Here is a 21935-nt window from a genome sequence, read left to right as displayed (position 1 = left end):
GATGGATATTTTGCCATTGAGCAGGTTGATGTGTGTGTAGCAGGCTCAGGGGCTGAGCCTGTTCCATACTTGGCAGTTGCTGGCTAAATTAAATAGCATTCACCTGTGTCTAACAACTTTGTCCGGAGATGACAGAATGGATTGCACACTGGTGTGTACTGGCTTCCATTGGCTCTCCGTGACCTAATTATGGGTAAATGATGGGCTATGATTGCTGCCATCTTGGTCCTCCTATGAAGCTCAACCATATGCTTGGAAGAAAGGAAGCAAAAAATGACAGCCCAAAAATGAAAAATCACTTGAGAGTTAAGAGATTAAACGGAGCCTGTCATTAGATTCATGCAGCGTGAACCACGAGCAGCATGAATCAGACACTAGCTGCATGATTGTAGCCAGGTATGTTATAGGGTTTGCTCACACTAGCATATAAATTAGACGAATGCAATGCAAGAAAAAATTGCACTCTGACTAATGTTATCTAATGAGTCCCGGCAGATCTGTGAGTTTTTCCTCAGCTGTAATCGGGCTGAGGAAAAAATAGCAGCATGCTGCGAGTAGCTGCATATATAGGGCGAGACTCGCCAATGCAAGAGGAAGTTCACAGCCAGAACCCTGAGAACAGATAGATTTGAGTATGTAAGCCTATTGTATTTTTCATTGACCACTGTTGATATAGCTACATCTCCGGGTATTAAGCTAGCCTATGTCCCAACCACTGTTAATACATACATATGATATAATATATAACTGGTTTGCCTTGGAATTTATTTATTTATAACAGGGACACCCTTTCTGTGTACAACCATTGTTTAAATTAAGCTGTCCACAAACTTATTTGGAGTCTTGAATAGTGATCAGTGTTTGTTTTCATCCTAATGAATAGACAGTGGCGATTGTTATCATAAAACTTCATTACGTTCTCATGCTGTCAGTGCAGTCGATGGCACGAATTACTGTCTGTTTGTAATGTCTGACCGAGGCCACAGGTTTAAAAGGCTGCCTCAGACAATAAATTGGTGAACAAGGGACAGTGTCGGGGAGTGTTTTTTTAAATAAAGTATTTGTGTGTGTGTTTTTCACTTTTTATTACTCGGTTAGTAATGAGGATGTCTGATAGACATCTCTCTATTACTAATACCAGGGCTTGATGTAAGCTGTGCTTTTGGACAATTCACAGCTGACATCCACCCAAGCCCCATTACCTCGATTGCCAATGCACCAGGGCAATCAGTGAGAGTGAAGGCAAAGCACCAATTGCAACTAATGTGATGCACAACTTCTGGGGTGGCTGCGGGCTGGTATTTTTAGACTGGAAAGAGATCAATAACCAGGAACCTTCCCAGCATGATAATATCAGCTCATTGCTGCCTGCTTTACCTTTGCTGGTTTCAATAGGGAAGACCCCACATCACATTGTTTTTTTCTTTTATTTTTTAGTTTTAACAAGCCTAAAAAGCTGTAAAATAAACTCCATATGAAAGGCACTAAAGTGTGCAATTTAATATTATGTCTGGGGGTTGAGAAAATAAATATATGCAGGATATCTATCTATTTTTTCTATTCTATCTATTCAATCTCTCTATGTATCTTTTTTCCTATTCTATCTATTCTATTTATTATCTATTTATAATATATGCTAGCAGCCCGAGCGCTGAAACAAATACATTTCGGAGGCTAGAAAAGTGTGCTCTACATAATAAAAAGTAACTCAAATTACCCTTGTCTATTTACTTTCAGCCTTTTTGCATGATAAACAACACAGTTGTCATAATTAATAAATTAGTACATGGCATTACGGAAAACAAAAATACAATTTAGAAGATTACAGAGACGTTCATCAATTCAAAAAGTGAATTGCCCAGGGCAGATCGCATAGAAATCTCTCTGTATGCCTTATAACCTTCAGCTGATCATGTTAAAATCTCTGCCTCAAGAACATTTCTATTCAATGATGTTACAACTAATCGTGTACCATTGCAGAGTCCTCGTTTTATATTCAAATTTCTCAGCAACATAATAATGCTGCCCACCTTAAGTCTAAGGCAATGACTTAGAATGCCTGATGGGGTTAAGCTATTTAAAAATTCAATAGAAAAATGTTTCCTTTCATCATTGTCATCTACAACAACAGAGTCATCGCTCCAACATCAGATGATGTTTTTCTCGGACTCACCTCATCATTAACCTCTTTATGTAGTAAGATATCTTTCTATTATCTGGGTATATCCTTATATAAGATTGATTTATTAGTTTAGTAAGTTAGCTTTAATTTACATAGAGTATTATAGTATTATAGTAAAGATGATGTTAAAAACGCATTGCATACGGATTTCATACGCATGTCATACGGATGTCACACTCACATAGCACTCGCATGACAAAAGGTAAACCATACGGATTCCAATTGTCCATCTTTTTGGGATGAACATTGGAGTGATATTAAATATGCTGATATGAGCAAACCCATAATCTTACAAGCTGTCATGTTTCAAGGAAAAAATAATTTGGAAAGCAAGCTTGGGATGATAGGAAGATGCAGCGGGCTTCTCCCCGCCCCACTCAAATTGACTGATAGGTCCCTAGCTTTGTACACACATGAAAGAGACCTGTCAATCAACTGGAACAATCACGACAGTTTACTCAGATTTACAATGCCCACAGATCCCCCATGACACATGATCATGGGATGTCGTTGGGATGTTACAGCAGTCAGGGGCCTACTAAAGGTCCCTGTATCCACCATGTTAGTACACTTATTGGCTATATTTAATAGAAGAACAGTAATCATACAATAAATTGCAATAATACTGTATTACATTGTTCTGTATAGGTAACCAAATGATCACAAGTTCAAGCTCAATAAAGGAACAAATAAAAAAATAAAAACTAAAAAATAAACGTTTTAAAAAATTATGTAAGAACACAAAGAAATATAAAAGTTTAAATTAGCCACTGAAATAAGCCACCGCAATATAAAAATAGTGTGTGTACATTTTTAAACTTTTAAAATACACTGCTCAAAAAAATAAAGGGAACACTTAAACAGCAGAATATAACTCCAAGTAAATAAAACTTCTGTGAAATCAAACTGTCCACTTAGGAAGCAACACTGATTGACAATCAATTTCACATGCTGTTGTGCAAATGGAATAGATATTAGATGGAAATTATTGGCAATTATCAAGGAGTGGTTCTGCAGGTGGGGACCACAAACCACATCTCAGTACCAATGCTTTCTGTCTGATGTTTTGGTCACTTTTTGAATGTTGGTTGTGCTTTCACACTCGTGGTAGCATGAGACGGACTCTACAACCCACAGAAGTTGCTCAGGTAGTGCTGCTCATCCAGGATGGCACATCAATGTGAGCAGTGGCAAGAAGGTTTGCTGTGTCTGTCAGCGTAGTGTCCAGAGGCTGGAGGCACTACCTGGAGACAGGCCTGTACACCAGGAGATGTGGAGGGGACCATAGGAGGGCAACAACCCAGCAGCAGGACCGCTACCTCCGCCTTTGTGCAAGGAGGAACAGCAGGAGCACTGCCAGAGCCCTGTAAAATGACCTCCAGCAGGCAACAAATGTGCATGTGTCTGCACAAATGGTTAGAAACTGACTCCATGAGGGTGGTATGAGGTCCCAATGTCCACAGATGGGGGTTGTGCTCACAGCCCAACAACGCGCAGGAGGCTTGGCATTTGCCACAGAACACCTGGATTGACAAAGTCGCCACTGGTGCCTTGTGCTCTTCACCGATGAAAGCAGGTTCACACTGAGCACATGTGACAGACGTGACAGAGTCTGGAGACGCCGTGGAGAGCGATCTTCTGGCTGCAACATCCTTCAGCATGACCGGTTTGGCAGTGGGTCAGTAATGGTGTGGGGTGGCATTTCTTTAGAGGGCCGCACAGCCCTCCATGTGCTCGCCAGAGGTAGCCTGACTGCCATTAGGTACCGAGATTAGATCATCAGACCCCTTGTGAGAATATATGCGGTGCAGTTGGCCCTGGGTTCCTGCTAATGCAGGACAATTCCAGACCTCATGTGGCTGGAGTGTGTCAGCAGTTCCTGCAAGATAAAGGCATTGAAGCTATGGACTGGCCCACCCGTTCCCCAGACCTGAATTCGAGTGAGCACATCTGGGACATCATGTCTCGCTCCATCCACCAACGTCACGTTGCACCACAGACTGTCCAGGAGTTGGCGGATGCTTTTGTCCAGGTCTGGCAGGAGATCCCACAGGAGACCATCCGCAATCTCATCAGGAGCATGCCCAGGCGTTGTAGGGAGGTCATGCAGGCACGTGGAGGCCACACACAATACTAAGCCTCATTTGACTTGTTTTAAGGATTTAAGGACATTACATCAAAGTTGGATCAGCCTGTCGTGTGTTTTTCCACTTTAATTTTGGGGGTGACTCCAAATCCAGGCCTCCATTGGTTAATAAATTTGATTTCCATTGATGATTTTTGTGTCATTTTGTTGTCAGCACATTCAACTTTGTATAAAACAAAGTATTCAATGGGAATATTTCATTAATTCAGATCTAGGATGTGTTATTTGAGTGTTCCCTTTATTTTTTTGAGCAGTGTATAAAGATAATTATCTCATATGATGAAATCCAAAATTAAAAAATATAAAAAATTACATATTTCCATATGTCTGGTGAATTTTAGTCAAGTTAACTCCCCAAAATAATGGAATAAAAAGAAATCAAAAAGTCATATGGACTTGAGTAAATAAAAATTGTGTGTGAAAAAGGAAAAAAACAGTACTTGCTTCATGGGGCAAAAATACTGACACTAGTTAAATAAAGCAGTGTAATCAGAGACCCTCAACTTCATGAATTATGTTGGTAGCATCACATCCATCAGATCCTATCAAAAGTCTAAATGATGATTGGCAGCTGCCTTTCCCTCTCCGATGTCCTGACTCAATTTGGAAGTTCAATGATGCAAGTAAATTATTTGGAAAATGAGGCGTAACCCAAGAGGCTTCAAATCTGAAGGATTTGGTGTTGGTAGTTGTATAATCAAAGGTTAATTTATTAAGGTGGCAGACTTACAGTGCAACACATTTTGAGAATAAACCATCCCCTTCTTGAGGATGGTTCCTACTGGATGAAGAGGGAAAGTTACTCCCTTACATGGGTTATATTTCTGCTACCATAATAAACAAACTTTTGGATTATACATCTTGATTCTATCCATTCAGCCATGTCTGACCGGTGTACTCTGTAGGCCTGGGGCTTCTCACTTCCTTTTACCACTGACCATTCTGAGTAGCATCCAGTGAATTTGCAGTGTCACATGTCACATGTCACATTTCCAGTGAATTTGTCACATGTCCAAAATAAGTCAGTTTCTGTCTGGTGATTTTGCATTCCTTGGAAAACTCTGGATAAGCATGATCAAGAACAACTTTGTTGGTGGCCCGAGATGTCCATGGGATTCATAGAAGACTTGTCAGGAACCAGAGCTCAAAGGCATCAATTTTTCTGCTGTCTGATTCCATGAGTGTACACATCTCAGAACCAGATTGCCTTACTGGAAACATAATTTCAGTGCTTATTCTTTGTTTGTGTCGCGCTACACCAAGGAGCTAGACAGCGCCCGGTGGGATGGATGGGAAGGGAAACAGTGCAACTAGAGAAAGATTAGAGAGACACCTTTGAATTTTTCCCTGCACAAGCCTGCGCTCCCTGACATCTCTAGAGGGGTTATTTCACCCGTGCGGCGATCACATTCCTATCCCCGTCTTGCCCTAAGCACGGCCCTTGCTAGTGCGTGGGGCATTAGGAACGCTAGTCCTGTTCTATAATACAGGCACAAACAAAAAAGGTTAAAATCAAACAGCAATCACTCTCAGCGCACCCAGACTAAGGAAGAGGAAGGGTGAGGCAAACCAAAAAGGAGATAAGGAGAAGGAAGACACCAGACAAATTTCCAAATGGCAATCTCTGGAGACAACTCCTAAATAGAGATGAGCGTTGTTCTACTCGAACTGTTCGCCAATCTCAAATTCGAGCTGTTTTGGGCGGTGTTCGAGCCGGTCGGCGAACACGAACAATTTGAGAAAAATTCGGCTGTTCGAGGTTATGTTCGATAACTGTTCGTGCACCAAAATCATAACTGGATTTTTTCTCAGTAATGATGAAAATTAATGTTAATACGCAGTTTGAGTGTACAGCGGGGCGGGGGGAGGGGCAGGGGATGGATCTCTGCAGGAACAATGAAGATCTCCATTTTTTTTTCTCTTTCCCGCATTTGCAGTGGGGAGGTGCAATCTGTCAGCCTATCAGCAGCGCACACACGGAGCGAAGTGCTTTTTTTCACACAAGCAAGGGCATGTGTGATTGGCAGTGTATGTCACATGTCCTTGCCCTATAAGACCAAGCCATTTTCCCCGTCGCCACCATTTTCTCACTGCTGCAGCTGCGTGTTAGATGGCACCGCTGTTGCTGTGTGCGCTATACCTTGTTAATTTCAAGCCAATTTTCGCACAAATATACAGATAGCTTGGGAGTAGGGAATAGTTGTGATTGCAGTCCTTTTAAGGACTAGGTTACAGCATTTCCTACGACTTTAATCAGGCAGGTCTGTGCTCTTAAATAGATAGATTGTGGGAGTAAAGACTAATTGTAATTGGAGTCCTTTTCAGGACTAGGTTACATCAGTTCCTATCAGTTTTTGCCAGGCAGGTCTGTGCCAGCGCTGTGCAAGTTTTTTTCACAGCATTTGGCTGAATCTAGCAAAGCTAATCCTTTTTGGCCTATTGCAGAGTGTGTTAGTCAGTGGAGTAGCCTATCTGTGTTGCAAGATATACCACCTGTGTATAGAATACCAATTTTTTTACTGCACCTAGTGAAGTAAAATCTTTTGGGCATAGCATCATTCTATTAGTCCATCTATACTGACCTCCATCAGGTTGCAAACTGAATATAATTTTTTTCTGCATCTAGCTCTGAAAAAATATTTGGGCTTCTAGCGGTGTGTGGGACTTGGTCTATTAGTCCATCTATACTGACCTCCATCAGGTTGCAAATTAAAAATAATTTTTTTCTGCATCTAGCTCTGAAAAAATATTTGGGCTTCTGGCAGTGTGTGGGACTTGGTCTATTAGTCCATCTATACTGACCTCCATCAGGTTGCAAATTAAAAATAATTTTTTTCTTCATTTATCTCTGAAAAAATATTTGGGCTTCTAGCAGCGTGTGGGACTTGGTCTATTAGTCCATCTATACTGACCTCCATCAGGTTGCAAATTAAAAATAATTTTTTTCTGCATCTAGCTCTGAAAAAATATTTGGGCTTCTAGCAGTGTGTGGGACTTGGTCTATTAGTCCATCTATACTGACCTCCATCAGGTTGCAAATTGAATAAAAAAAATTTCTGCATCTAGCTCTGAAAAAATATTTGGGCTTCTAGCGGTGTGTGGGACTTGGTCTATTAGTCCATCTATACTGACCTCCATCAGGTTGCAAATTAAAAATAATTTTTTTCTGCATCTAGCTCTGAAAAAATATTTGGGCTTCTAGCAGTGTGTGGGACTTGGTCTATTAGTCCATCTATACTGACCTCCATCAGGTTGCAAATTGAATAAAAAAAATTTCTTCTTCATTTAGCTCTGAAAAAATATTTGGGCTTCTAGCAGTGTGTGGGACTTGTTCTATTAGTCCTTCTATACTGACGTCCAGCAGGTTGCAAATTGAATATAATTTTTTTCTGCATCTAGCTCTGAAAAAATATTTGGGCTTCTAGCAGTGTGTGGGACTTGGTCTATTAGTCCATCTATACTGACCTCCATCAGGTTGCAAATTAAAAATAATTTTTTTCTGCATCTAGCTCTGAAAAAATATTTGGGCTTCTAGCAGTGTGTGGGACTTGGTCTATTAGTCCATCTATACTGACCTCCATCAGGTTGCAAATTAAAAATAATTTTTTTCTGCATCTAGCTCTGAAAAAATATTTGGGCTTCTGGCAGTGTGTGGGACTTGGTCTATTAGTCCATCTATACTGACCTCCATCAGGTTGCAAATTAAAAATAATTTTTTTCTTCATTTATCTCGGAAAAAATATTTGGGCTTCTAGCAGCGTGTGGGACTTGGTCTATTAGTCCATCTATACTGACCTCCATCAGGTTGCAAATTAAAAATAATTTTTTTCTGCATCTAGCTCTGAAAAAATATTTGGGCTTCTAGCAGTGTGTGGGACTTGGTCTATTAGTCCATCTATACTGACCTCCATCAGGTTGCAAATTGAATAAAAAAAATTTCTGCATCTAGCTCTGAAAAAATATTTGGGCTTCTAGCGGTGTGTGGGACTTGGTCTATTAGTCCATCTATACTGACCTCCATCAGGTTGCAAATTAAAAATAATTTTTTTCTGCATCTAGCTCTGAAAAAATATTTGGGCTTCTAGCAGTGTGTGGGACTTGGTCTATTAGTCCATCTATACTGACCTCCATCAGGTTGCAAATTGAATAAAAAAAATTTCTTCTTCATTTAGCTCTGAAAAAATATTTGGGCTTCTAGCAGTGTGTGGGACTTGTTCTATTAGTCCTTCTATACTGACGTCCAGCAGGTTGCAAATTGAATATAATTTTTTTCTGCATCTAGCTCTGAAAAAATATTTGGGCTTCTAGCAGTGTGTGGGACTTGGTCTATTAGTCCATCTATACTGACCTCCATCAGGTTGCAAATTAAAAATAATTTTTTTCTGCATCTAGCTCTGAAAAAATATTTGGGCTTCTAGCAGTGTGTGGGACTTGGTCTATTAGTCCATCTATACTGACCTCCATCAGGTTGCAAATTAAAAATAATTTTTTTCTGCATCTAGCTCTGAAAAAATATTTGGGCTTCTAGCAGTGTGTGGGACTTGGTCTATTAGTCCATCTATACTGACCTCCATCAGGTTGCAATTTGAATAAAAAAATTTTCTGCATCTAGCTCTGAAAAAATATTTGGGCTTCTAGCGGTGTGTGGGACTTGGTCTATTAGTCCATCTATACTGACCTCCATCAGGTTGCAAATTAAAAATAATTTTTTTCTGCATCTAGCTCTGAAAAAATATTTGGGCTTCTAGCAGTGTGTGGGACTTGGTCTATTAGTCCATCTATACTGACCTCCATCAGGTTGCAAATTGAATAAAAAAAATTTCTGCATCTAGCTCTGAAAAAATATTTGGGCTTCTAGCGGTGTGTGGGACTTGGTCTATTAGTCCATCTATACTGACCTCCATCAGGTTGCAAATTAAAAATAATTTTTTTCTGCATCTAGCTCTGAAAAAATATTTGGGCTTCTAGCAGTGTGTGGGACTTGGTCTATTAGTCCATCTATACTGACCTCCATCAGGTTGCAAATTAAAAATAATTTTTTTCTTCATTTATCTCTGAAAAAATATTTGGGCTTCTAGCAGCGTGTGGGACTTGGTCTATTAGTCCATCTATACTGACCTCCATCAGGTTGCAAATTAAAAATAATTTTTTTCTGCATCTAGCTCTGAAAAAATATTTGGGCTTCTAGCAGTGTGTGGGACTTGGTCTATTAGTCCATCTATACTGACCTCCATCAGGTTGCAAATTGAATAAAAACATTTTCTGCATCTAGCTCTGAAAAAATATTTGGGCTTCTAGCGGTGTGTGGGACTTGGTCTATTAGTCCATCTATACTGACCTCCATCAGGTTGCAAATTAAAAATAATTTTTTTCTGCATCTAGCTCTGAAAAAATATTTGGGCTTCTAGCAGTGTGTGGGACTTGGTCTATTAGTCCATCTATACTGACCTCCATCAGGTTGCAAATTGAATAAAAAAATGTTCTTCTTCATTTAGCTCTGAAAAAATATTTGGGCTTCTAGCAGTGTGTGGGACTTGTTCTATTAGTCCTTCTATACTGACGTCCAGCAGGTTGCAAATTGAATATAATTTTTTTCTGCATCTAGCTCTGAAAAAATATTTGGGCTTCTAGCGGTGTGTGGGACTTGGTCTATTAGTCCATCTATACTGACCTCCATCAGGTTGCAAATTAAAAATAATTTTTTTCTGCATCTAGCTCTGAAAAAATATTTGGGCTTCTAGCAGTGTGTGGGACTTGGTCTATTAGTCCATCTATACTGACCTCCATCAGGTTGCAAATTAAAAATAATTTTTTTCTGCATCTAGCTCTGAAAAAATATTTGGGCTTCTAGCAGTGTGTGGGACTTGGTCTATTAGTCCATCTATACTGACCTCCATCAGGTTGCAAATTGAATAAAAAAATTTTCTGCATCTAGCTCTGAAAAAATATTTGGGCTTCTAGCGGTGTGTGGGACTTGGTCTATTAGTCCATCTATACTGACCTCCATCAGGTTGCAAATTAAAAATAATTTTTTTCTGCATCTAGCTCTGAAAAAATATTTGGGCTTCTAGCAGTGTGTGGGACTTGGTCTATTAGTCCATCTATACTGACCTCCATCAGGTTGCAAATTGAATAAAAAAATTTTCTGCATCTAGCTCTGAAAAAATATTTGGGCTTCTAGCGGTGTGTGGGACTTGGTCTATTAGTCCATCTATACTGACCTCCATCAGGTTGCAAATTAAAAATAATTTTTTTCTGCATCTAGCTCTGAAAAAATATTTGGGCTTCTAGCAGTGTGTGGGACTCGGTCTATTAGTTCATCTATACTGACCTCCATCAGGTTGCAAATTGAATAAAAAAATTTTCTTCTTCATTTAGCTCTGAAAAAATATTTGGGCTTCTAGCAGTGTGTGGGACTTGTTCTATTAGTCCTTCTATACTGACGTCCAGCAGGTTGCAAATTGAATATAATTTTTTTCTGCATCTAGCTCTGAAAAAATATTTGGGCTTCTAGCGGTGTGTGGGACTTGGTCTATTAGTCCATCTATACTGACCTCCATCAGGTTGCAAATTAAAAATAATTTTTTTCTGCATCTAGCTCTGAAAAAATATTTGGGCTTCTAGCAGTGTGTGGGACTTGGTGTATTAGTCCATCTATACTGACCTCCATCAGGTTGCAAATTAAAAATAATTTTTTTCTGCATCTAGCTCTGAAAAAATATTTGGGCTTCTAGCAGTGTGTGGGACTTGGTCTATTAGTCCATCTATACTGACCTCCATCAGGTTGCAAATTGAATAAAAAAAATTTCTGCATCTAGCTCTGAAAAAATATTTGGGCTTCTAGCGGTGTGTGGGACTTGGTCTATTAGTCCATCTATACTGACCTCCATCAGGTTGCAAATTAAAAATAATTTTTTTCTGCATCTAGCTCTGAAAAAATATTTGGGCTTCTAGCAGTGTGTGGGACTTGGTCTATTAGTCCATCTATACTGACCTCCATCAGGTTGCAAATTGAATAAAAAAATTTTCTGCATCTAGCTCTGAAAAAATATTCGGGCTTCTAGCGGTGTGTGGGACTTGGTCTATTAGTCCATCTATACTGACCTCCATCAGGTTGCAAATTAAAAATAATTTTTTTCTGCATCTAGCTCTGAAAAAATATTTGGGCTTCTAGCAGTGTGTGGGACTTGGTCTATTAGTCCATCTATACTGACTTCCATCAGGTTGCAAATTGAATAAAAAAATTTTCTTCTTCATTTAGCTCTGAAAAAATATTTGGGCTTCTAGCAGTGTGTGGGACTTGTTCTATTAGTCCTTCTATACTGACGTCCAGCAGGTTGCAAATTGAATATAATTTTTTTCTGCATCTAGCTCTGAAAAAATATTTGGGCTTCTAGCGGTGTGTGGGACTTGGTCTATTAGTCCATCTATACTGACCTCCATCAGGTTGCAAATTAAAAATAATTTTTTTCTGCATCTAGCTCTGAAAAAATATTTGGGCTTCTAGCAGTGTGTGGGACTTGGTCTATTAGTCCATCTATACTGACCTCCATCAGGTTGCAAATTAAAAATAATTTTTTTCTGCATCTAGCTCTGAAAAAATATTTGGGCTTCTAGCAGTGTGTGGGACTTGGTCTATTAGTCCATCTATACTGACCTCCATCAGGTTGCAAATTGAATAAAAAAAATTTCTGCATCTAGCTCTGAAAAAATATTTGGGCTTCTAGCGGTGTGTGGGACTTGGTCTATTAGTCCATCTATACTGACCTCCATCAGGTTGCAAATTAAAAATAATTTTTTTCTGCATCTAGCTCTGAAAAAATATTTGGGCTTCTAGCAGTGTGTGGGACTTGGTCTATTAGTCCATCTATACTGACCTCCATCAGGTTGCAAATTGAATAAAAAAATTTTCTGCATCTAGCTCTGAAAAAATATTTGGGCTTCTAGCGGTGTGTGGGACTTGGTCTATTAGTCCATCTATACTGACCTCCATCAGGTTGCAAATTAAAAATAATTTTTTTCTGCATCTAACCCAGCCAATAGTTTTGGCCTAATACCACAGTTTGGCCACTCAGCTCTGCTCGGTTACCATCCATTGTTTTTTTGTGCAAACAACTCCAGAGTTGTGAATTAGTTAACCACCAAAATGAGTGGAAAAAGGCCTGCTGCTGGTGGAAAGGGGAATAGGCGTGTTGGGAAGGGGAAAAAAGGTTGTGTCCGTGGGGTAGGTGCAGAAGAAAGACCATCTTCCAGCCAAACTAAAATGTCTACTTCTTTTAGCGGACAATGTGATAAGATCCCTTTCTTACGGCCACGCCAATCGCTACAAATTCCAGATGAGGCACAAAAACAGCAGGTGCTTCAACGGATATCAAGTGCTCCTTTAAGTGGGCTCTCCTCCACATCAACTTCAACATCACAAATACTCCAGTCCTCAAAGGTGTCACCCAAATCGCACTTGCTTCCTCACAGCTCCCAAATCTCCAGCTGCCCGTCTGAGTATGAGGTAGAACAGATGGTTGAGTCTGCAGAGCTGTTTACTCATACTATAGCCTGGGAATCAGAGGTCGACTCCAGCGCTTCTGTGAATCCAGACGAGGAAATGATCTGCACTGATGCCCAGAATCTTTATGAGTCGGATCCAGGACCAGACGCAGAAGGTTCTGACCATAATGTAGACCCTCATTCCCAAACTGTAACTCCTGTTGGTGGAGACAATGAGGAAGACGATGATAAGACTCAAATACCTGATTGGAGCGACAACTTTAGTTTTTTGTCAGGGCAGGAACAGGTTGGCTCTGAGGACGACGGGTGTGATAACGCACAGGGTGATGATGATGAGGTCGGAGATCCCACTTACTGTCAACCCACAGTCAGCCAAGAGATGAGGTCAGCAGAGGAGGTGGAGGAAGATGCTAGTGACGACGAGGTCAGGTTGCGCCTTCCTGGACAGAGACGTAGTACTGGAAGCACGTCAACAACTGCATCCTCAAACACAACTCTGCCTCTCACCACAAGTCGTGGTGGCTCTTCAGGTCGCATGGGTGCTAAGCCTTGCATAGCCTGGGCATTTTTTCAGATCGATAAAGATGACCCAACTCATGTTATCTGTAACATTTGTCAGCAAAAGCTAAGTAGAGGCCAAAAAATACATAGTTTGAGTACTTCATGCATGAACCGGCACATGGACATGAAGCATAAGTTGCAGTGGGAAGCTCAGTGTGCTACAATGCGGTCTAGCCGGCCGGGCCAACCACCGTCTGCCATATCTTGTGCATCCGCGGCCTCTTCATCCTCTGTGACTGGGGGGACAGCAGTCACACCTGTTTTGGGGCGCAGACCTGCCACCTCTTTACCCGCAACAGCCAGCGTGATTGGCAGGTCATCATTTTCTTTGGAGGTGGTAACACCAGCTGGTCTTGAGCGCTGTCCGACATTGATAGCACCACCTTTGGATCAAGGCAACCTAACATGTCCGCCTGCATCTTCCTCACAGACCGGCAGTTTGCCGGGGACACCCTTATCAACCCCGTCTAAGCACAATAGCCAGCCCTCGGTCCCTCAGATGTGGACAAGTAAAAGACCATTTCCTCCTAGCCATGAGAAAGCTAAGAGGTTGAATTTCACCATCTGCAAGCTCTTGGCTACAGAAATGCTGCCTTTCCGCCTGGTGGACACAGAGGATTTTCGAGACCTTATGTCCGTCGCAGTGCCCCAGTACCAGATGCCCAGTCGGCACTACTTCTCAAAGAAAGGTGTGCCTGCGCTCCACCAGCATGTCGCACACAACATCACCGCTTCTTTGAGAAACTCTGTGTGTGACAGGGTGCATTTCACCACAGACACTTGGACGAGTAGGCATGGACAGGGGCGTTACATGTCGCTGACTGGGCACTGGGTAACTATGGTGACAGCAGGACAAGGGGCTGCTGTCCAAGTCTTGCCGTCCCCACGAGTTGTGCGTCAATCCTCTTTATGTCATTTTTCCTCCACTGCTTCTGCCTCCTCAACCTCCTCTCGGTCTTCCACCTGCACCCAAAGCCTGTCTGGTCATGCCACAAGCTTTCTAACTGCGCAGAAGGGATCCTGCACACCTCCTTACTATGCTGGCAGTAGGGCTCAACGTCATCAGGCGGTTTTTACATTGAAATGTCTGGGAAATGTGAGTCACACAGCTGAGGAGTTGTGGTCAGCTCTGGAGAACCAATTTCATGAATGGTTGTCTCCACTGGACCTGAAACCAGGGAAGGCCGTCTGCGACAATGCTGCAAACCTGGGTGCGGCCCTTCGCCGGGGCAATGTCACACACGTGCCTTGTATGGCTCACGTGTTGAACCTGGTTGTCCAGCAATTTTTAGCCCACTATCCCAGACTAGATGGCCTTCTGCAGAGGGCACGGTCGCTGTGTGCTCACTTCCGCCGTTCGCATCCCGCAGCTCAGCGACTTACATCTCTACAGAAGTCGTTGGGCCTGCCACTTCACCGGCTAAAATGCGATGTGCCTACCCGGTGGAATTCAACTCTGCACATGTTGCAGCGACTGTGGCAGCACCGACAAGCCCTGGTGCAATACGTTCTGACGTATAGCCTGGGCCAACGAGATTCAGAGGTGGGGCAAATCACGCTGGAGGAGTGGTCTCAGATCAGGGACCTATGCACCCTTCTGCACAGTTTTGAAATGGCGACGAAGATGTTTAGTGCTGACGATGCCATTATCAGCATGACTATTCCGGTGATTTACATGCTGGAGCACATGTTAAACAGAATTCGGAGTCAGGTGGTGGCACAAGAGGAGGTGGAGGAAGTAGAGGAGGAGGAGTTGTATGCGGAAGGGCTAACATCTGCAAGGTCCAGACGGTCGGCAGCACCAAGGCGGCAGGCATGTGAGGGTGGGGGAGATGGTTTAACCAGGGCGCATGGTAGCAGCCAAACTAGTGAGGAAGGTGCAGGAGCCCAGGAAGAAGTGGAGGACGAACTGATGGAAGACTCATCAGATGAGGGAGACCTTGATCACATTTCTGTTGTGCGAGGTTGGGGGGAGAGGACAGAGGAAGGAAGCATGATTGTTACCTCGCCACCAACACAACAGGGACTTGGTGCTCCTGGATGCGCAACACACATGAGTGCCTTCTTGCTGCACTACCTGCAACATGACCCTCGAATTGTGAGAATTAGAAATAATCCTGACTACTGGGTTGCCACACTGTTAGATCCCCGGTACAAAAGTAAATTTGCAGAAATTATTCCTGCCATAGAAAGGGATGCACGCATGCAGGAGTATCAGCAGAGACTGTTGCAGAATCTTACATGTGCTTTTCCACAAAATACCAGTGGTGCACGTAGTGAATCTCACAGTTCCAACTTGCCAACCGTGGGACCGTCAAGTGTTCAGCACTCAAACCGTAACAGAACCACAGTATCTGCTGGTAACATCAATTTTGCGGAATCATTTCACCACTTTTTTAGCCCATCCTTTGCAAGGCCACAGGAGACAAGAAGTCTGACACATAGTCAACGCCTAGAGACGATGGTACAGGAGTATCTCCAAGTAAACATTGAAGCCACGACTGTGTCACTGGACCCTTGCTCTTTTTGGGCTTCCAATCTGGATAAATGGCCGGAGCTAGCCACTTACGCCTTGGAGATCTTGTCATGCCCCGCAGCCAGCGTTCTGTCTGAACGTGTGTTCAGCGCTGCTGGTGGTGTGCTGACAGATAAGCGCACGCGGCTCTCCACTGATAATGTAGACAGACTCACGTTCATAAAGATGAACAAATCATGGATCCGAAACGACTTTTCTACCCCTGTGTCATCCTGGGGAGAGTAAAAGCTTGATGATTGGTTAAAATCACCCTACCAACCGTTTTAAGCTTTCAAATTACTAATCATGTTTATCTGTATCTTGACTGGAAAATAATTTGGGCTTTGTAGCAGTGTGCAGCACTGATCCTATTAGGCCATCTATAATAAGCTTCACCAGATTTAAAATTAAAAATAATTTTTAGCTGCATCTAGCCCGGAAAATAATTTTGGGGCTCCGAGATGCGCAAGACACATAAGTGCCTTCTTGCTGCACTACCTGCAGCATGACCCTCATATTGTCAGAATTCGAAGTAATCATGACTACTGGGTTGCCACACTCTTAGATCCCCCAAACTTTTCGATCAACCTTTTCATTTTAATAAAGACCAAAAAAATGGTCATTTTTGAAATTATAAGCATTAGCAGGTTGTTAGAAACTGAAATCAAACAGTTTTCAACTCAAAACTTTATTCTAGGTGATGTTACATTTTCACATAGGACCCCTTGTTCGAAAGGAGCTTCTGAACTCTCTCGTCCATTGAATTTGTCAGGTTTTGGATGGTTTCTGCTTCAATTGTTTTGCATGAGGACAGAATACCCTCCCAGAGCTGTTGCTTAGATGTGAACTGCCTCCCGCCATCATAGACACTCCTTTTAATGATGCTCCAAAGGTTCTGAATGGGGTAGAGGTCAGGGGAGCATGGGGGTCACACCATAAGTTTGTCCCCTTTTATGCCCATATCAGCCAGAGATGCAGATGTTTTATGTGCAGCATGAGATGGTGCATTATCATGCAGAAAAATGATCTTGCTGTGAAATACACGGTTCTTCTTCTTGAACCATGGCAGGAAGTGCTGCTTGAGAAAATCCACATACATTATGGAGTTCATCTTTAGCGCCTTCAGGGATCCTAAAGGGGCCGACAATCTCTCTCCCCATGATTCCAGCCCAAAACATTACTCCACCTCCTCCTTGTTGGCGCTGTAGCCGTGTTTGCGTGGGGTGTCCATCAACCAGCCATCCTCCACTCCATTCATCTGGACCATCGAGCGCTGCACGGCATTCATCCGTGAACAAAACAGTTTTGAAATCAGTCTTCATGTAATGTTTGGCCCACTGGAGCCGTTTCTGCTTGTGTGAAGTGGATAGAGGAGGTCGACAGGATGGCGTATGCACAGCTGCAAACCTCTGAAGGACCCTGCATCTTGTTGTTTGGGGGACGTTGGAGGCACAAGCAGCTTCAAAAACTTGTCTGCTGCTATGACAAGGCTTTTTTGCCGCTGCTCTTTCAACCTGATGTAATTGCCTGTAGGAAAGAGTCCTCAATTTGCCCTTATCAGCACGCACACGTGTGTACTGTGAATCAGCTACATACTTCTTGATTGCCAAGACACTTCATCCTGATCATCGCACAATGTTGATTGTAGTCATGCCTTGACCTAAACACACCACAATTTGTTGCTTCTCAGCAGCCGACACATCCTTTTTCTTTCCCATTTTGGCAGAAAATGTAGGCTGCTTAATAATGTGAGAGAGCCTTCTTAAGTAGTCTTGCCTTTCATTGGACACACCTGCCAAACTAATTAGCACAGGTGTCTGCAATTGCTTACAGTGATATAAAGAGCCCTGACACACATCACCATCAATGAGTTTAACTGACAAACAAACAAATTCTTCCCTTATCACTCCTAAACACTTTTTGCATAATAATTTGGAACGCGGTGTACATGTGCTTTTCCACAAAACACCAGTGGTTCACGTAGTGAATCTTACAGTTCTAACTTGCCAACCGTGGTCTGTATGGAATTGTTCAATAAAGGGCCCAAAATTAAGATAACATAGATGGGAGAGGTCTCTATGAATAGGAATTCCTAAGTATTTGATACCCTGTGAGGGCCAGGCAAAGGGAAAGTTGGACTGGATGGAATCCTATATGGATTTAGGGAGGGAGACATCGAGGGCCTCAGACTTCGCTGCATTGATTTTAAAATTTTACCATGTAACAAAGTGATCTATTTCAGCCATAACAGCAGGGATGGATATATGTGATTGAGTGATATATACTAGGACATCATCAGCAAATAGAGAGCACTTGTACTCGGTGCCTCCCACCTCAATCCACCTAATATTGGGGTTATGGCGAATTGATGAGAGCAGGTGCTCCGTCACTAGGATGTATAAGAGAGGGGACAGAGGACATCCCTGCCTTGTCCCATTGGTGATTGTGAAAGGTGATGAAAATGTTCTGACGCACCCCCTGGGCCTTGGGACACCCGGAGCCGGACCCTTTTTGGTGGATGCTGGTGGTTGTAGTCTTCGTGGCGGCGATCCGGTTCCGTGGCTCAGGGCGGTCAAACCAGTGGCGGAACTATTTATGTGGTTTTGATGTTTAAATGTCCGACTACGCCACCCGTGGATTGCGGTCAGAGTGAACCGCCGCTACAGGGCAGACCGCTAAGGCTGGTGTTGTGGGTGCAGCAGAGCGTAGCATAACTCCCCACGGGAGGAGTATAGCCTCAGGGCAGTGTATGCGGAGGATGGGGGTGATGGTGCAGGGCAGCAGCAGTAACGACACGGAGTCAGTGATGCAGTTCAGGGCCTTTACTCACAGTTCTTATTATCCAGACCACGTCTGCAGGTAACGGCTGCCCACGTCGTACTGTGCTCACCAGGTGAGGGGCTCAGACAACTCCCAGATAACTTTGGAGCGCTTCACAGGACCCCCTTTGTGTGTCCTTTGTCTGGCCTTTCTTACCAACACTTCTGTCCGGCTGCCTCGGGCCTCCTCTTGGTAAACTTGGCGCCAGTTTCCCTGACCCTATGTGGTGCCTTCCTAGCGGGTGGAGCAAGGGGCTGCGCCACATAAAATGTCAGAGCCTCCGGTTTCTAGCTGAGGGTCGTTTCCTGCCTCCACTAGTTCGGGGAACGGTCTCCCCCTTTGGCCTGACCCCTCCACGCAGGTGGATTCGGGCGTGCGGTGGCGACTCGCCCGTCCGTACCCCTGGGATCCCTTCATTCCTCGTTCCTGGAGCCTTCTCCGCTCCTCTTCCTTCCTTCTCCCTCTTGCAGGCCTGGGCCTCTGTTACTAGGCCCGCCTCCGGAGCAGAGCTCATGCAGAGCCCCTGCTCCCTGCCACTTCTGCTCAGACTTCTCTGCACTGAACTAAGATGGTGCCCACCTTTTATACTCCCTTCTCAATGCACCCAGGAACTGCTTCCTCCCTGCTCCTGCACTGCAGGGTTCCCCTTCCTCAGTGTTCCCTCCCCCCACTCCAGCCAGGGACAGGGACTGTCGTGCCCATCTCAGGGGCATATTGGTCGCCCTGCCCCACGGCAATGTGGTGTAATGCATGCAGGTGTCGGGTCCTGATCCACACTCCATCCTTATCTGAGAGTGAGATATCACACCTCTGGGTGAGGTGCAATACGTCTGTAGCAACCGAGCCCTCGGTGCTACAGTTCCATTTATCTTCAGCCTAGGTGACGTATTGTGATACAGGGCCGTGATTTTGGCTATAAAAGGGTCCCCTAGACCCCTACCCCAAGCTTTTTAAGAGAATCATATATGGCGTGCCAGGAGACTCTATGGAATGCTTTCTCAGCATCCAACGAGAGTATCTACTTACAAACTTTTAACTGCATCTAGCCCAGGAAATACTTTGTGCCTAGTAGCAGTGTCTGCTAGTCAGCGGATTATCCCGGCTGTTAAGCAAGCTACACCACCTGTAGTTTGGACACTTAATTTTTTCAAAGGAAATGCTTCGGGACCACGGGATACTTAGTGAAGAGCATCAGGAGGCACCCCAAGGCATAGGGGCTGGGACTGGCACTAGGATGCCTTGCGGTGGACAGCCGAGCTCGATCCTTATAAAAGCTTTTTAACTGCAGCAGCTTTAGTGGACGCTACTGGAGCTGGAATTACGCGGCTGCTGGCATGAGACTTGCCCTCCAATAGATCCTTGTAAATGGATTTAAAGTGTATTCATTCAAATTAGAGGGACAATTTAAATTAAAAAGCTTAGAGCTGCCTCCACCACAGGGGGGCTCTCTTGACCCACCAGCGGACAGGCACCAGTATTGGGAGAGGGGGGCTGGCCGTCAGGGTTCACCGCGGCTCTGGCACAAACCCGGCGACACGGAGGTGGCACGGGCAGGAGCGGACTGGCCGTCTCGGCTTCTCACTTTTTGGATTTTAGAAGGGCATGACATGCCTATATCTGTGTCTCCCCCTCCTTTTACTCCTCCACCTCTTTTCTTTTCGCATGACTATATGTACTTGTCACTTTTCCATGTGTTAGTTGTGTCTTCTGAGCAGTTTGTCAGCTTTTGGACACCTTTGAAGGTGTTTTCTATGTGTTTCTATGTGTTTTTGTTTGCCTGCCATTGGTTTTAACGGTGTTCGAAGGTGTTCGACGAACAGTTCGACGAACAGTTCGGCGAACACACGGGTGTTCGACGAACCGAACCGAACTCGAACACTACGGGGGTGGCTCAACACTACTCCTAAACAACTTCTCTTTCCACGACTCACAGCTCCAAACCAATTCCAAAGTATAGCAAGTTATCACTGGCAACTATCCAAGCCAAAAGGTGAGTACTTATGCCAGAGAGGAGTAGAGAAAATCAGAAAAGATGAGATTACTCAGCACAGAAGGCTTTAGGAGACAAGCAGTAGAGTTTAATCCTTGCAATCAATGAAGAAGAAAATCTGCATAGCTAACTGGAAAGCAATGCAGATTCAACCAGTGCAGGCATGTGTGCAGCCAAAATCTGCAATCTTATGATCCCTGTAATAGAGGAAACTACACTTTGTTGTGGTATCCCTGTGACAGTTTGATGGTGGTTGAGACATCCTTATGTAGCACCCTGAGGATTCAGCTGCTACAGGGGTATTGCACCTCAACCCTGAGGTGTGGTATTCCACTCCCGGGTAAGGATGGAGTGTGGAACTGAGCTTAGTAGGCTGCATGCACTACATACATCCCATTTCCGGGGGACAGAACTACGGTACTCCCACCAGTAAATGTGCAGGTACGACAGCGTCTGTACCTGGCTGGAGTGGGAGGGGGGTGGAACATCCCAGTAGTGTAGGGGCAGATAGGGGGAGTAGTCTGGGTAAAGCTAGGAGCTCATTGGGTGCTGGTCACCTGGGCTCACACATAGAGGGAGTATATAAGGTGGGCACCATCTTAGATCAGGGTCAGTCTGTCAGAGAGCCTGAGGAGAAGCCGAGCAGAGGAGCTCAGCCAGGAGGGCTGACAGGGAGCTGTGGCTCCGGCTGGGCCCAGCTCCAGGGCTGAGCCTGCAGTGAAGCAGAGGAGAGAGGAAGAGAAGAAGGACCCAGAGAAAGAGTCAGAAGGAACCCTAAGAACCTAGTCTTAAACCAAAAAGGGTGAAGGGTTGGCGGACACGGGTACCGGAACCCGAACTGGTGGAGGCCACTAATCCTCAGCCAGGAACCGGAGGTCGTGGTCAAGATTTGCCACGACCCTCACCAAATCCACCAGAAAGGCACACCAAGCATAGGGTCAGGGAACGCAGAGGAGGTTTGACCACCAAGAGACCCGAGGGAGCCGGCCAAAGGTGGATCCCTGGTGGGAATGGCCAGGAGGAAGAGAGAGAGACAGGGAAGCTCAGGACCATGCTCCGGACTGCCTGGGGGTTAGCCAAGTCCAGGACCTGGTGGACGCAGCACGGCTCGGGTGGTCACTCAAGGCCAGAGTGACTAAAGCAACATCAGTGAGTAAAAACCCTGAAACTGCATCTCCTGACTCTGCCTCTCCTTCCTGCATCATCACAACCCCCA

The sequence above is a fragment of the Phyllobates terribilis genome, unplaced genomic scaffold (assembly GCF_046119375.1).
Source record: "Phyllobates terribilis strain yellow unplaced genomic scaffold, ASM4611937v1 Scaffold_2__4_contigs__length_985480577, whole genome shotgun sequence".
Lineage (NCBI taxonomy): Eukaryota > Metazoa > Chordata > Amphibia > Anura > Dendrobatidae > Phyllobates > Phyllobates terribilis.
The sequence above is the reverse complement of the archived record's forward strand: the minus strand, read 5'-3'. Positions refer to the sequence as shown.